A 12,283-nucleotide genomic window follows, 5' to 3' on the forward strand; every position below is an offset into this window, starting at 1 on the left:
CTGAGTTGCTTTATCCACTGCGCTTGCGGTGCGGCCCCAGCTGTGCGGCGAATCCCAGCTACTGGCAGCTACAGGACGGACATGCTGCTCACACTGGGTGACTGGGGAGCCTCGGGGAGGGGCCTAGGGGAGGAGCCATGGTGCGCATGTGGCGTGAGGATGGGTGCCTTAAACCATCCATAGAAGCATGTGCCCCGCCTGGGTGCTGCCGGCTCTGTGATCCCTCCTGGCACACTCGCCCGCTGCTGATTGGAGCCGATGGTTGGAATCAGCGCACGCTGGGACACGGGGAAACGGGGCAAGGATTCGGACCACGGGTGTGGTCCCGCCACGGCTTGGTTCCCGTCACGGCTGACGCTTCACACCTCTCCCCAGGTACAGTGGCACCATCAAAGCCCGAGCGAAAAGGTCCCAGACCCAGGTGCCACCCAGGACAGCCCCTCTGAGACCAACACTGCATCTCTGGGCTCAGGCGGGCGGCACTGCCCCTGCCTCCATGCTGCACCTCTCCTTACACCACATGCATGCTCACATGTACACACACATTCGCTTGCATGACACTTCCACGCATACATACCCCCCCACTGGAACACACATACCACATGCACACTGGCACACATGCACACTCACACGCACACTGGCACACATCACACACACAAGCACACATACTCACAAATGCACACTCACATGCACACTGGCACACACCCACACATCACATGCACAGGCACACACATTCACACACACAATGGCACACACACGCACAGGCACACACGCACAATGGCACACACCACATGCACAGGCACACACATACACACATCGGCACAATGGCACACATGCACACTCACACACACACTCATGCACAGGCACACACACGTGCACACTGGCACACACGATATGCACAGGCACACACGTACACACATGCACACTGGCACACACCACACGCACATGCACACACATTCACATATGCACACTCACACACACTGGCACACACCATGCACACACACACACTGGCACACTCCACATGCACAGGCCCTCCACACGCACAGCACTCACACGCACAGACCCTCCACACGCACAGGCCCTCCACACGCACAGGCACTCACACACGCACAGGCACTCACACATGCACAGGCCCTCCACATGCACAGCACTCACACGCACAGACCCTCCACACGCACAGGCCCTCCACACGCACAGGCACTCACACATGCACAGGTGCACCTGGGCTTTGCAGTTCCTGCGTTTTTCACAGGTGAAGGCGGGAATCCAGCGTTGAGCAAGTCCATCAGTGCCATTTTTCCAACAGCATGTGTTCATTTGATGTCTCTGTCATATTTTAGTAATTCTCTAAATATTTCACGTTTTACCACTATTACTATGTCTGTCATGGTGAGCTGTGATCAGTCATCTTTGAGGTTTCTGTGGTAGCTGTCTTGGGGCACCACAAACCACGCCTGTATAGGACGGTGAAATTAGTGGGTAAATGTCCTGTGTGATCTGGTTGCTCCATGGGTTGGCTGTTCCCCATCTCCCTCCTATTCTCTGAGTCACAAAAATATTGAAATTAGGCCAATTAATAACCCTACAATGGCCTCTAAGTGTTCAAATGAAAGGAACAGTTGGACGTCTCTTGCTTTATTTATAAAGCTAGAAATCATTACGCTTAGTGAAGAAGGCATGTCGAAACAGAGATAGGCCAAAAGCTTGGCCTCTTGTGACAAACAGCCACGTAGTGAATGCAAAGGAAAATTATTGAAGAAAATTGCCTCCAGCAAACACAGGAATGATAAGAAAGTGAAACAACCTCCTGGCTGATGTGGAGCAAGTTTTAATGGTCTGGATGGAAGATCAAACCAGACACAACATTCCCTCAAGCCAAAGCCTGATCTAGAGCAAGATCCTAACTCTCTTTAACCCTATGATGGCTGAGAGAGGTGCAGCAGGAAAAATGCTCCAAGTTAGCAGAGGTTGGTTCATGAAGTTTAAGGACAGAAACCATCTTCACAACATAAAAGTGCAGGGTGAAACAGTAAGTGTTGATGGAGAAGCTGTAGCAAGTTCTCTAGAAGATCTGGCCAGGATAGGGATGAGGGAGGTTGCACTAAACAAGAGTGATTTTTCTTTTTTTGAGGCGGAGTCTCGCTCTGTCACCCAGACTGGAGTGCAGTGATGTGATCTCGGCTCACTGCAAGCTCCACCTCCCAGGTTCAAGTGATTCTCTTGCCTCAGCCTCCCCGGTAGCTGGGATTACAGGTGCCCGCCACCACGCCCGGCTAATTTTTTGTTTTTTTTTTTTGTCCAGACTGGGCTTTGCTGTCTTGGCCAGGCTCGTCTCGAACTCCTGACCTCAGGTGATCTGCCTGCCTCGGCCTCCCAAAGTGCTGGGATTACAGGCATGAGCCACAGCGCTTAGCCTAAACAAGAGATCTGCAATGCAGATGGAACAGCCTTCTACTGGAAGCAGATGCCTTCTAGGACTTTCACAGCTAGAGAGGAGACCGTGCCTGGCTTCCAAGCTTCCAAGCACAGGCGGACTCTCTTGCTAGGGGCTAATGCGGCCGGGGACTTTGAGTTGAAGCCGATCCTCATTCACCATTCTGAAAATCCCAGGGCCTTTAAGAATGATGCTCAATCTACTCTGCCTGTGCTCTGTAAGAGGACGACAAAGCCTGGTGTGAGCACATCTGTTGACAGCATGGTTTGCTGAATATTTAAAGCCCACTGTTGAGACCTATTTCTCAAAAAGATTCTTTTCAAAATATTGCTGCTAGTTGACACTGCTCCTGGCCACCCAAGAATTAGAAGAGCAGCCTGAAGATGGCACTGCATTGCTACAGTCTCATGGTAAAACGTAACCAAAGAGGAGCCGCGTCTTATGAATGAGCAAAGAAAGAGGTTTCTTGGGATCAATCTGCTCCTGGTGAAGATGCCGTGGACACTACCAAAATGACAACAAAGGATTGAGAATATTTCATACACTGAGTCGACACAGCCGTGCAGAGTTTGAGAGGATGACTCCAGTTTTGAAAGGAGTTCTACTGTGGGTAAAATGCATCAAACAGCACTGCGTGCTACAGAGAACTCTTTTGTGAAAGGAAAAATCAATGTGGCAAACGTCATTGTTGTCTTATTTTAAGAAATTGCCACAGCCACTCCAGCCTTCAGTCACTACCACCCTGGTCAGCCCCAGCGGTCCACATCGAGGCGGGACTCTCTGCCCGCAGGAAGATTATGACTTGCTGAAGTCATTAGCATTTTTTTTAGCAATAAAGAACCAGCAGCTGTATGGTCTGTGAAGGCCTCAGGTCATGGTCATGGCCTCCTCTGCCATACCCGCCTCAGTTTATGCTGTAGCTGAAGTTTCACCAGTGCTGTGACTTGAGCTGTGCTCCCTGTGCGGTGTTTCGTGGGTGTGCATGCAAGTGTGATGTGAGTGTGTGAGTGCATGAGTATGTGTGCACGTGTGCAATGCAAGAGTGTATGTGTGTGGTGAGTGTGAGTGCATGTAAGTGCCTGAATGTGCACGTGTGCAGTGCAAGAGTGTATTTGTGTGATGTGAGTGCGTGCAAGTGCCTGAGTGTGCACATGTGCAGTGCAAGTGTGTGTGTGTGGTGAGAGTGCATGTAAGTGCCAGAGTGTGCGTGTGTGCAGTGCAAGTGTATGTGTGTGGTGAATGTGAGTGTGTATAAGTGCCTCAGTATGCACGTGTTCAGTGTGTGTGTACATGGTGTGTGAGTGCATGTGTCTGAGTGTGCATGTGTGCAGTGCAAGTGTGTGTATGTGTGTGGTGAATGTGAGTGCGTGTAAGTGCCTGAGTGTGCACGTGTGCAGTGCAAGTGTGTGTGTGTGGTGTGAGTGCATGTGATGTAACTGCATGAGTGTATATGTACATGTATGCAATGCATGTGTGTGGCGTGTGAGTGCATGTGTGTGTGATGTGTGTGCACACAGAAGAGATGGTACAGGTTCAGTTCCAAACACTGCAATAAAGTGAATCACACACATTTTTTGGTTTCCCAGTGCACATGATATGGTTTGGCTCTGTGTCCTCACACAAATCTCATCTCAGACTGTGATCCCGTAATCCCCATGTGTTGAGGGCAGGTCCTGGTGGGAGGTGGTTGGATCAGGAGGCGGCTTCCCTCACGTTGTTCTCATGATATTGAGTTCTCACGAGACTGAAGGTTTTATAGGAGTCTCTTCTCCCTTCGCTCTTCCCTTCTCTCTTCTGTCTCCTTGCGAAGAAGGTGCTCCTTCTTCTTCCCCTTCCGCCATGACTGTAAGTTTCCTGAGGCCTCCCAGCCATGTGGAACTGTGAGTCAATTAAACTTCTTTCCTTTATAAATTACCCACTCTTGAGTACTTCTTTATAGCAGTGTGACAGTGGACTACTACAGTACATAAAAGTTGTATTTACACTGTACTGTAGTTACTAAGTGCGATAGCATTATGTCTAAAGAAACAATGGACATACCTTAACTTAAAAATCCTATGGGCACTGTTACCTGAGGCCTCCGTGGACCATACAGCTGCTGGTCCTCAAGGGGTTTTGCTCTCTAATGAAAAGGAAGTTTGGGAAATGAGACAGGGAGAGGCTGGTGGGGCTGCAGTTCCTGGAGACGGTGAGACCAGAGAATCATCTGGAAGCTTGTGCCAGTGCTGACTGGGGGCAGTGGCGTCAGCCTGGGGACACGTCCAGCTCCCCACAGGGCTCACCTGGCTGGCCTGATCAGCTGGCTCATTCCCTCCCAGGCTCCACCGTCAAACACAGCTTTACCAGTCAACTGGCCACAGCCCTTCCTGCTGTCCCGGACAGGACAGGAGGACAACCAGCATGTGGGCAAAGGGACGGGTGGGGATGATTGCTGCCTGGCCACTGGTTGGAGTTGGCAACTGGGGTGACAGGGGAGCTGGGCCTGGCAGGGACTCCTCCCAGGATCCCAGAAGGAAGTCACCAGATTGCAAGTGGCCTTGCAGCCAGTCTCGTGTCTCTAAGTCACTGCTGGCTGCCCGTTATTTCAACCACTGAGGTCACGTGTGCAGAACCCAGAAATAAATGGGACTCGGCTGAGGTCAGGGACACAGTCGATCCCCTTCTCCAGGTCCATTCCAGATGCTGAGCTGACCCCTGCCAGTCTCCTCTCGACTGTCCACGGCCTGAGCTCCAGGGGTAAGACCAGGGAGCACCAGCCCTGAGCAGGTGTCTGGGCTAGTGAGGGCCTGATCCTGGGGCCTCCCAGCCCAGGCAATCTCCCGGGCTCTGCCCTGGCTGCGTTCACAGTGCACAGGACCTCCCAGGGGGCAGGTCTGGTGTGGCCACACTGAGCGTTGGCCTCTGTGGGGCTCCAGGCTGGATGCACCGTCAGTTGGCTGCTCCGTGGTGTTTGCTGGGCACCCTGGGCACTCACTCAGGCCAGGCTTTGGGCAGATGCCTGCTCTGTGTGCACAGTTCTTGGGTCTCGGACCCAGGCAGTGGGCAGGGGTGGACTCTGGGTGCTGCCTCTATGCCTTGGACTGTGTCCGTCTGTCCACTCGCAGGAGGGCGGTCAGCAGTCCTCACTCTGGACCAGACAGCATGTGACTCTCAGCTCCTGCCGGGCACTGACCCCTCACTTGGGGCGCTCTGACACTGGCGTCTGGCTGGCTCATACCTTCCCCTTCCCCCTTCTGTGCCTCCATGAGAGCACCTGGCACTGAGCCCTGGACCCCACTACAGAGAGCATGATCGACCGAGGCCACCTTCCACAAGCTGCTCCAGTGACTGGATGGGGACAGTGATGGTGAAAAGCGTCCCCACCACCCTCTACCCTCCCCGTCCTCCATCCCAAACCAGGGGTCAGACCTGCATCTGTCTGCTGACACTATCCTGGCGTTCCTCATTCGCCTTGGGTTCCCAGAGGAGCCTCTGCTCGAGGGGCCTGCCCACCCCTGGCCTGACTCGGAACTGACCAGAGGGTGGGGTCTGATGGGCAGGAGAGGATGCAGGAAAGAAAGAGGTGTCCCCACCACAGAGGAAGGGGGGCCCTCCTTAGGCTGCCCCATGTTTCTGGTTGGGCGTCTGAGGCTCTTCGTGAGAGGGCTGAGGGCTGCCACACCAGAGGGAGGGACGCCTGTTGGGGCTGAGGGCTGCCACACGAGAGGGAGAGGACGCCTGTGGAGGGTTGGGTGTGCTGCGGGGCGGCTGGGGGGCAGCCTTGGGTGTGGTCTGGGTGGGAGGAGGGTTTGGGCAGGGCCGGGGACGCCCACCAGACGGGGACTGAGGGAGCTGGAGCGGCCGTGGTGGCCCTGAAGGGACCGTGTGTGGCAGCAGGGGGGCGGGGGACACTGACAAAGCCTGGACCATGTAGGAGCCGAGAGCTTTGGGCTCCCCCAAAGGCCGAGGGACTGTGCAAGGCGAAGGCACAGGCCCTGTGGGGAGGGTGGTTGGATCCCATCAGCTGGGCTTCCAGGAGCATTTTCACCACATTTCATTACTGTGTTTTTCACCCAATCCACACTCGTCCAGTATGGCCTTACACTGGGCAGTGGCCCAGGGTAGGGTGGCCAGGGGCCTGGGGTCCACCAGGAGTGCCCCTGCAGGGCGGCGTGCGGGGGCCAGGCATGCCTCTAGCCCTGGGCTTTACCTGGAGCCCATGGAAGGTGAGGAGGGGAGGGGAGGAGTCGAGGGAGGGAGAGGGGAATGGGGAGGGAAAAGAGGGAGGGAAAGGGGAGGGGTGAGGGGGAGGGATAAGGTAGGGAGAGGGTCTTGCTGGGTGGATGCAGGAGCAGAACGCCAGCTCTCCCCTGGGGCAGGGTCTCTGGAAGGCAGGGAGGGGTTGGGGGCTGTAGTACACCAGGACCTGGCAGTGGTGTCTCGGGGCTGGGTCTGATGTGTGGCCCTGGCAGCTCAGAGGATGAGGGGACATGGCCGTCTTGAGGACAGTGAGGGCTGGAGACTTGCAGCCCATGTGTCCAGGGTCCCAGCAGTGGGTGGTTCGAGGGGCCTGGGAGGGGTGACAGCGCTGTGAGCTGGCCCTTGGCTGTGCTGAGTCCCCACAGTGCCCGCGGGGTCCTGGGCCCCTTCCCGGGGAGCCACCTGTGATTACTCATTTCCCCCCGTCTTCAAGGAGGTGGCTGACCAGCGCTGCACACCCTTCTGCCAAGCATGGGCCAGGCCTGGGGGCCACCCTTCTCAGGGCACCCCCGATCCACCGTGTCCTTTGGGGTCAGGCCTCCGCCCTTCTCAGGGACCCCCGATCCACCGTGTCATTTGGGGTCAGGAGTCGAGGCTGAGTCCAGCTGTGGCCTCATGAGGACAGTTCTTTGGCCAGATCCAGGGCCCGGCTTTCGCGGGCGCAGAGGCCTTGTCAGTCTCCCTTTACTCTGGGGTTGCCTCCTCCCTGTGCCTGCCCGTGCCTGCTGCTGACCACTGGGCAGAGCCTGTGTGCCATTGCCCTGCTGGAGATGATGTGGAGGACCCCAGCCTGTGCCAGGCCCACCCAGGGGAAGACTGAGGGGTGAGGAGGGCTCAGGGGCTGGGGGTGGACTCGGGACAACCCTACTCAGGCGATGGGTGAGGCCCAGGTGCATGTTGAAGTTTGACCACTGAGCCCTTCCAGGACCCCCTCGACGAAGCCCCCCAGGCTCCTAGCCGCCTCTCCACGGGAAGCATGTCCCCAGGACAGCAGCGCTGCCCCACCAGCTAGTCGCACTCATGGAGGTTGCGGCCCCAGGGGGCCTTCGATGCACCGAGGTCATTTGTCACAGCAAAGACGGTGGATTCCAGGTGTGGACCCGAGGCTGGCACCGCCCAGGAGCAGAAGGAGCCAAGGAACCGCATGTGCAGACGCGGCCTCGGGGAGCGGGCAGTGCAGGGACGAGTAGCAGATACCTCAGGAGACAGCCCTGGCACCCTCACCTCCCTGGGACAACCGTCTGTGAGATCGTGGTCCCTGGCCCAGTTAGCATTCTGAGTTAACTGTGACTTCTGAATTCAGAGAATTCAGGCTGAGAATTCCTGCTAGGATCCAAGAGTTATTTACGTCCATTTGTCTAAGTATCTCCGGAAAGTCAAGGCGAGCCTCGGAAGTGCATCCTGGGCTCCTCTGCATTCGATAACCGCGGAGGATGGATGGAGGAGGACGCCGCGGGCACCAGGAGGAAGGCAGGTTGGCAAGACAGCAGTCAGGTGGAGAAGGACAGCGCCACTGTCCTGGGCACCAGCTGTGCCCTGCAGATGGCACCACGATGCCCGGCTCCAGACATGAGCCATGGAAGCTTCATGACTGACAAGATGCTTTGAACGCCATAGCACTGTCACTCCAGTCCACTTGCAGTGGGTGCCCACGGGTGGGCCTGCAGGATCACTTGTGCTGTGAAGAGCGCCTGTGTTCCAGGATGTCAGGCCACGTGTGGCCTCGAGGGGCCACCACTGGACCCAAGCATTAGTGGTGGTGTGTCCTGCTCTACCCTCGAAGCTCCAGTGTCCTCTGCTCCTGCTCAGGGGAGCTAAGCGTGCTGGCACTGGGCTTGGTGCTACTCCCGGGGGTGGAGAAGCGGTTGTGCCACGTGGCCCCTTCCTCCCATCCTCAACCAACGCTGCTGTCAGCAGACAACAGGACCGGCGGGAGGGGGAGGTACTCACGGTGTCTACAGAGTCAGGAGACTGCCAAAGTGTGAGATGCCAGGTCCTGGTGGCCTGGCCAGCGCTCTGGGCGAGACCTCGTGCCTCTGGGGCCTCAGTTTCCCCATCTGTAAAGCTCAGGGCTGGGCTAGAGGGTCAACTGGAAGGCCCAAGCCCTTCCTGGCCTGACGTCCAAGGGTCCACAGGGAGATGCGAAAGGGAGGGAAGGCTGCTTCACAGAGACCTCAGAGCTGCTCCCTTCCAGGGCTTTCCCCACACAAAGTTCCCTCGGCTCCCTCCCACCCCCATCCTTGCCCTCTCCGTGTGAACCCACATTCTTAGAAGTGGCAGGCACCAGGTTGCTCACTGGCCTGTGACTTCTGCCTGCCCTTAGGCAGCTCATCCTGAGGACTGGCCTCGAGCACGCATTCCAGATGGAACAGGAGGGGGTGGACGCTTCCCACTGGCCATTCCCAGGGCCCCAGAGCCCGAGGGCCCCAGTCCTGTGGGGTCCAAGCCAGGCCCAGTGTGTGGCCACCGTCAGGTCCCAAGCCCAAGGCAGTCTCCAGAGCTTGCCCTGTGGCCTAGAGGGGGTTCCTGGCTGAAGGAGCCTCAGGAAAGCACTCATCCATGCGGTAGGGACGCGCGTTCCTCTGTGCCTGGCCAGCACCGGGGAGGCTGCGAGGCGGGTAAAGGTGGGAGCAGGCGTCCTTAGCAAGCTGGGCTGTGACACGGAATCCAAGTGTGTCAGTGCCAGTGGAATTCCAAACCGACACAGCCCTCAGACCTCAACCGACACGGGCCAGACCTCAAGTAACTGACACACCCCACAGATCTCAAACAACCGACACAGCCCTCGGACCTCAAATAACCGACACACCCCACAGACCTCAAATAACCGATACAGCCCTCGGACCTCAAATAGCCCACACAACTTACAGGCTTCAAATAGCAGACACAGCCCACAGACCTCAAATAACCGACACAGCTCACAGACCTCAAATAACTGACACACCCCACAGACCTCAAATAACTGACACAGCTTGGTGCACTTGACCAGAAAGGGTGGGCAGATTGCAAAACTAGGACGTAATTACTCTTTGCTGAATGGGGAATTAGCCCCCGAGCACCTGTGAAATCATAAAAGTTCTGCTTGTTTCTGGAGTGGCTTCCCTTTGGCTGGCAGGGGGAGCAGAAAATGTGGAAAGTTCAGTCTACTTAGAGGCCCTTCCTCAAAGTGGGCTGGCCAGCAGGATTAGGAGGGAGGCGTTCATGGCAGGCAGGTGGTCTGGAGGGATTAGGAGGGGAGGTGCCCGTGGTGGGCAAGTGGTCTGGAGGGATTAAGAGAGGAGGCACCCACGGCGGGCAGGTGGCCAGCGAGATTAGGAGGGGAGGTGCCCATGGCAGGCATGTGGCTTGGCAGGATTAGGAGGGGAGGTGCCCGTGGTGGGCAGGAGGCCCAGCCTACCCAAACCTCCCCAGTTCAGCCACATTTCCACTTAAAGGATGCAGAAATAACCGTTCAGTGGGCTCTGCTCACATCCGAGCAGGTGCTTAGGGACCGGGGATCACTGAATTATCCAGCAGCACCTGCGTCCAGGGCCCCAGGCAGGCATCACTCTGTGGCAAAGGGACTGGGCAGGAAACTAAAGACAAGGAAGGGGAAGTGGTTGAATAGAGGTCAAAACGGAATTCTGGAAAACAACAAATCTGGATTGTGAGATCTGGGTGTGCAGGAAGCAGGCTAATCGTTCAGACACGGGCATCAGGCTGCGGCTCCTGTTTTGTGTAGAAAGCATCAGCTCAGGGTACATCATATTTGCTCATTCTTTTTCTTCCAGTATTTCTTTATATTTCTTACCAAATCTCTCAGTCTTTCTTTCTTCTCACCCATATAGTTAGAAACGGCGGATCCAAGAAGGTTCTCTCTGAACATTCGACCCTGTGCAGCCCGGTGTTGCTCTGCGGAAGGTCCAGCTCCGGGGCCGTGGCAGGGGCCTGGGTCAGTGGCTTTCAGCACATTCCCCACGTCACTGCCTGATACGGCTGCTCTGTGTGCAGGGACGCAGGATGTAGCACTACAGCAGCCTGGGCTGTTTGCATGAACCTTGAGACTGATGGCGACACCTGCCTTCCCGCCGGAGTGTGAGCATCCGTAGCTGTGGCCAGTGGAACTGGCAGAGCACACAGGAGTGACCCGTCCCAGCAAGAACCCAAAGCTTGAGCCTGAGCGGCCTCCTGGGCAGAAGTGCGGGGCGCACTTTGCTGCGTTTTGCTGCTGGAGGAAGGAGCAGGCTCTGTGTGGATCCTCCCCACCTGCTGTCTCCCTGGAGAACTTTGGAGTCTCGGACTCTGCTGGACACCTTTTCCCTCGCTGACCCTGTGGTGGATCCTTCTGTGGAGATAAACCACACCCAGAAACGCCGCCACTGCTGAGTCCTGGGTCCTTCCAGCCCCTCCCTGAGTGTGCGGAGGCTGTGGGGTGACACCGCTTGACGGGCAGTGTGCTGCTCACCCACGCGTCAGAATAAAGTACGAAACTGATTGCTTTCCATCAACACATCCAGCCCAGCTGAGCATGGAGGCCAATTTCACACATATTTACTACATCCCTGCCGTTTGTCTCTTTCTGGTTTCAACATTTAACCAGGAGGGGCTGGATGCCAAGCCTGGAGAATACAAAGCAGGAGGGACCTTCCCATCATTGTCATCTAGGGGAGGAGAGGTCAGGGGACAGTTGCTCTGCAATAGTGGGTGGGCACCGGGCAGAGGGTCAGGGGTCTCACCTAAGAGGAAGCTGAGGTGCAGGAAGGAGACTGGAGTGGAGATGGAAGTGCCCATCCCACTGGAGGGACTGACCCTCAGTGCCCAAAGGGCAGGAGAGGCCAGGAAGGGGCAGATAGGAAGGCTCTGAGCCAGAGCTGAGCAGCAATGGGGGGTCTGGGGGGTGGTCGTGGGGGCAAGCAGTCAGGCTTCCAGCTGGGGAGAAAAAGTATCCAGGTGGTGTGGAGGTGGCAGAGCAGGAGGCTGAGAAAGGGGCGTGGAGGCCTGCTGGGGTCAGGGCAGTCCACAGAGCAGGAAAAATGAGGTCCAGGGAGTGGGGCTTGGAGAGAACAGGGCACAGGAGAGGTGGGGAAGACTCCTGGGCCTGGAGGTGTGGCCTTATCTGGGAAAGCAGGTAGAGAGTTTGGCACAATGTCCAGCACCCAGACACGAATGCTGGGACAGCAGTGCCGGCTGCTGAGCTGCAAAGACATTTCGGGCATGGAGCTGGTTCCATGAAGGACGTGAGGTGAGGGAGTGGGGCTGGGGCCATGGAGGACATGAGGGGAGGGGTGGGGCTGGGGCCAAATGGAGCTGGTTCCCTTGTGGCACTGAGGGAGGAGTGGAGCTGGGGCCACATGCACACAGTGTTGAGCTGTCTTGGGATATCTGAGGGAGGCAACAGGAGGCTGTGGCAAATGTGTGTGGTGGTCAGGACTGGTGTGCAGACTGCAAATGGTGTTTTTGGGACAGAGTATTGCAACAGAGTCTGTGTCTAGAATCTTGAGAGCATTGGGAGGTGACAGTGGCCACCATGTTGGTCGAAGGTGAGGGTGCTTGAATCCGAGGAGGCACCACTGTGAGGGCTTGGGTGGCTGAGCCAGTGCCTCTGTGGGCCTGGGGGGGTCCTGTGTCCAA

The 12,283-nt window shown here is 56.7% G+C and overlaps 1 protein-coding gene across 2 annotated transcripts in view; it reads right to left on the reverse strand.

Annotated features, from left to right (window-relative positions):
* The window catches only part of ADGRA1 (adhesion G protein-coupled receptor A1), a 39,677-nt gene that overhangs the window by 7,851 nt on the left and 19,543 nt on the right, over nucleotides 1-12,283 (reverse strand). The window lies entirely within an intron of this gene.

Source organism: Trachypithecus francoisi, unplaced genomic scaffold (assembly GCF_009764315.1).
Source record: "Trachypithecus francoisi isolate TF-2019V2 unplaced genomic scaffold, Tfra_2.0 Lachesis_group9, whole genome shotgun sequence".
In the NCBI taxonomy this organism is placed as follows: domain Eukaryota; kingdom Metazoa; phylum Chordata; class Mammalia; order Primates; family Cercopithecidae; genus Trachypithecus; species Trachypithecus francoisi.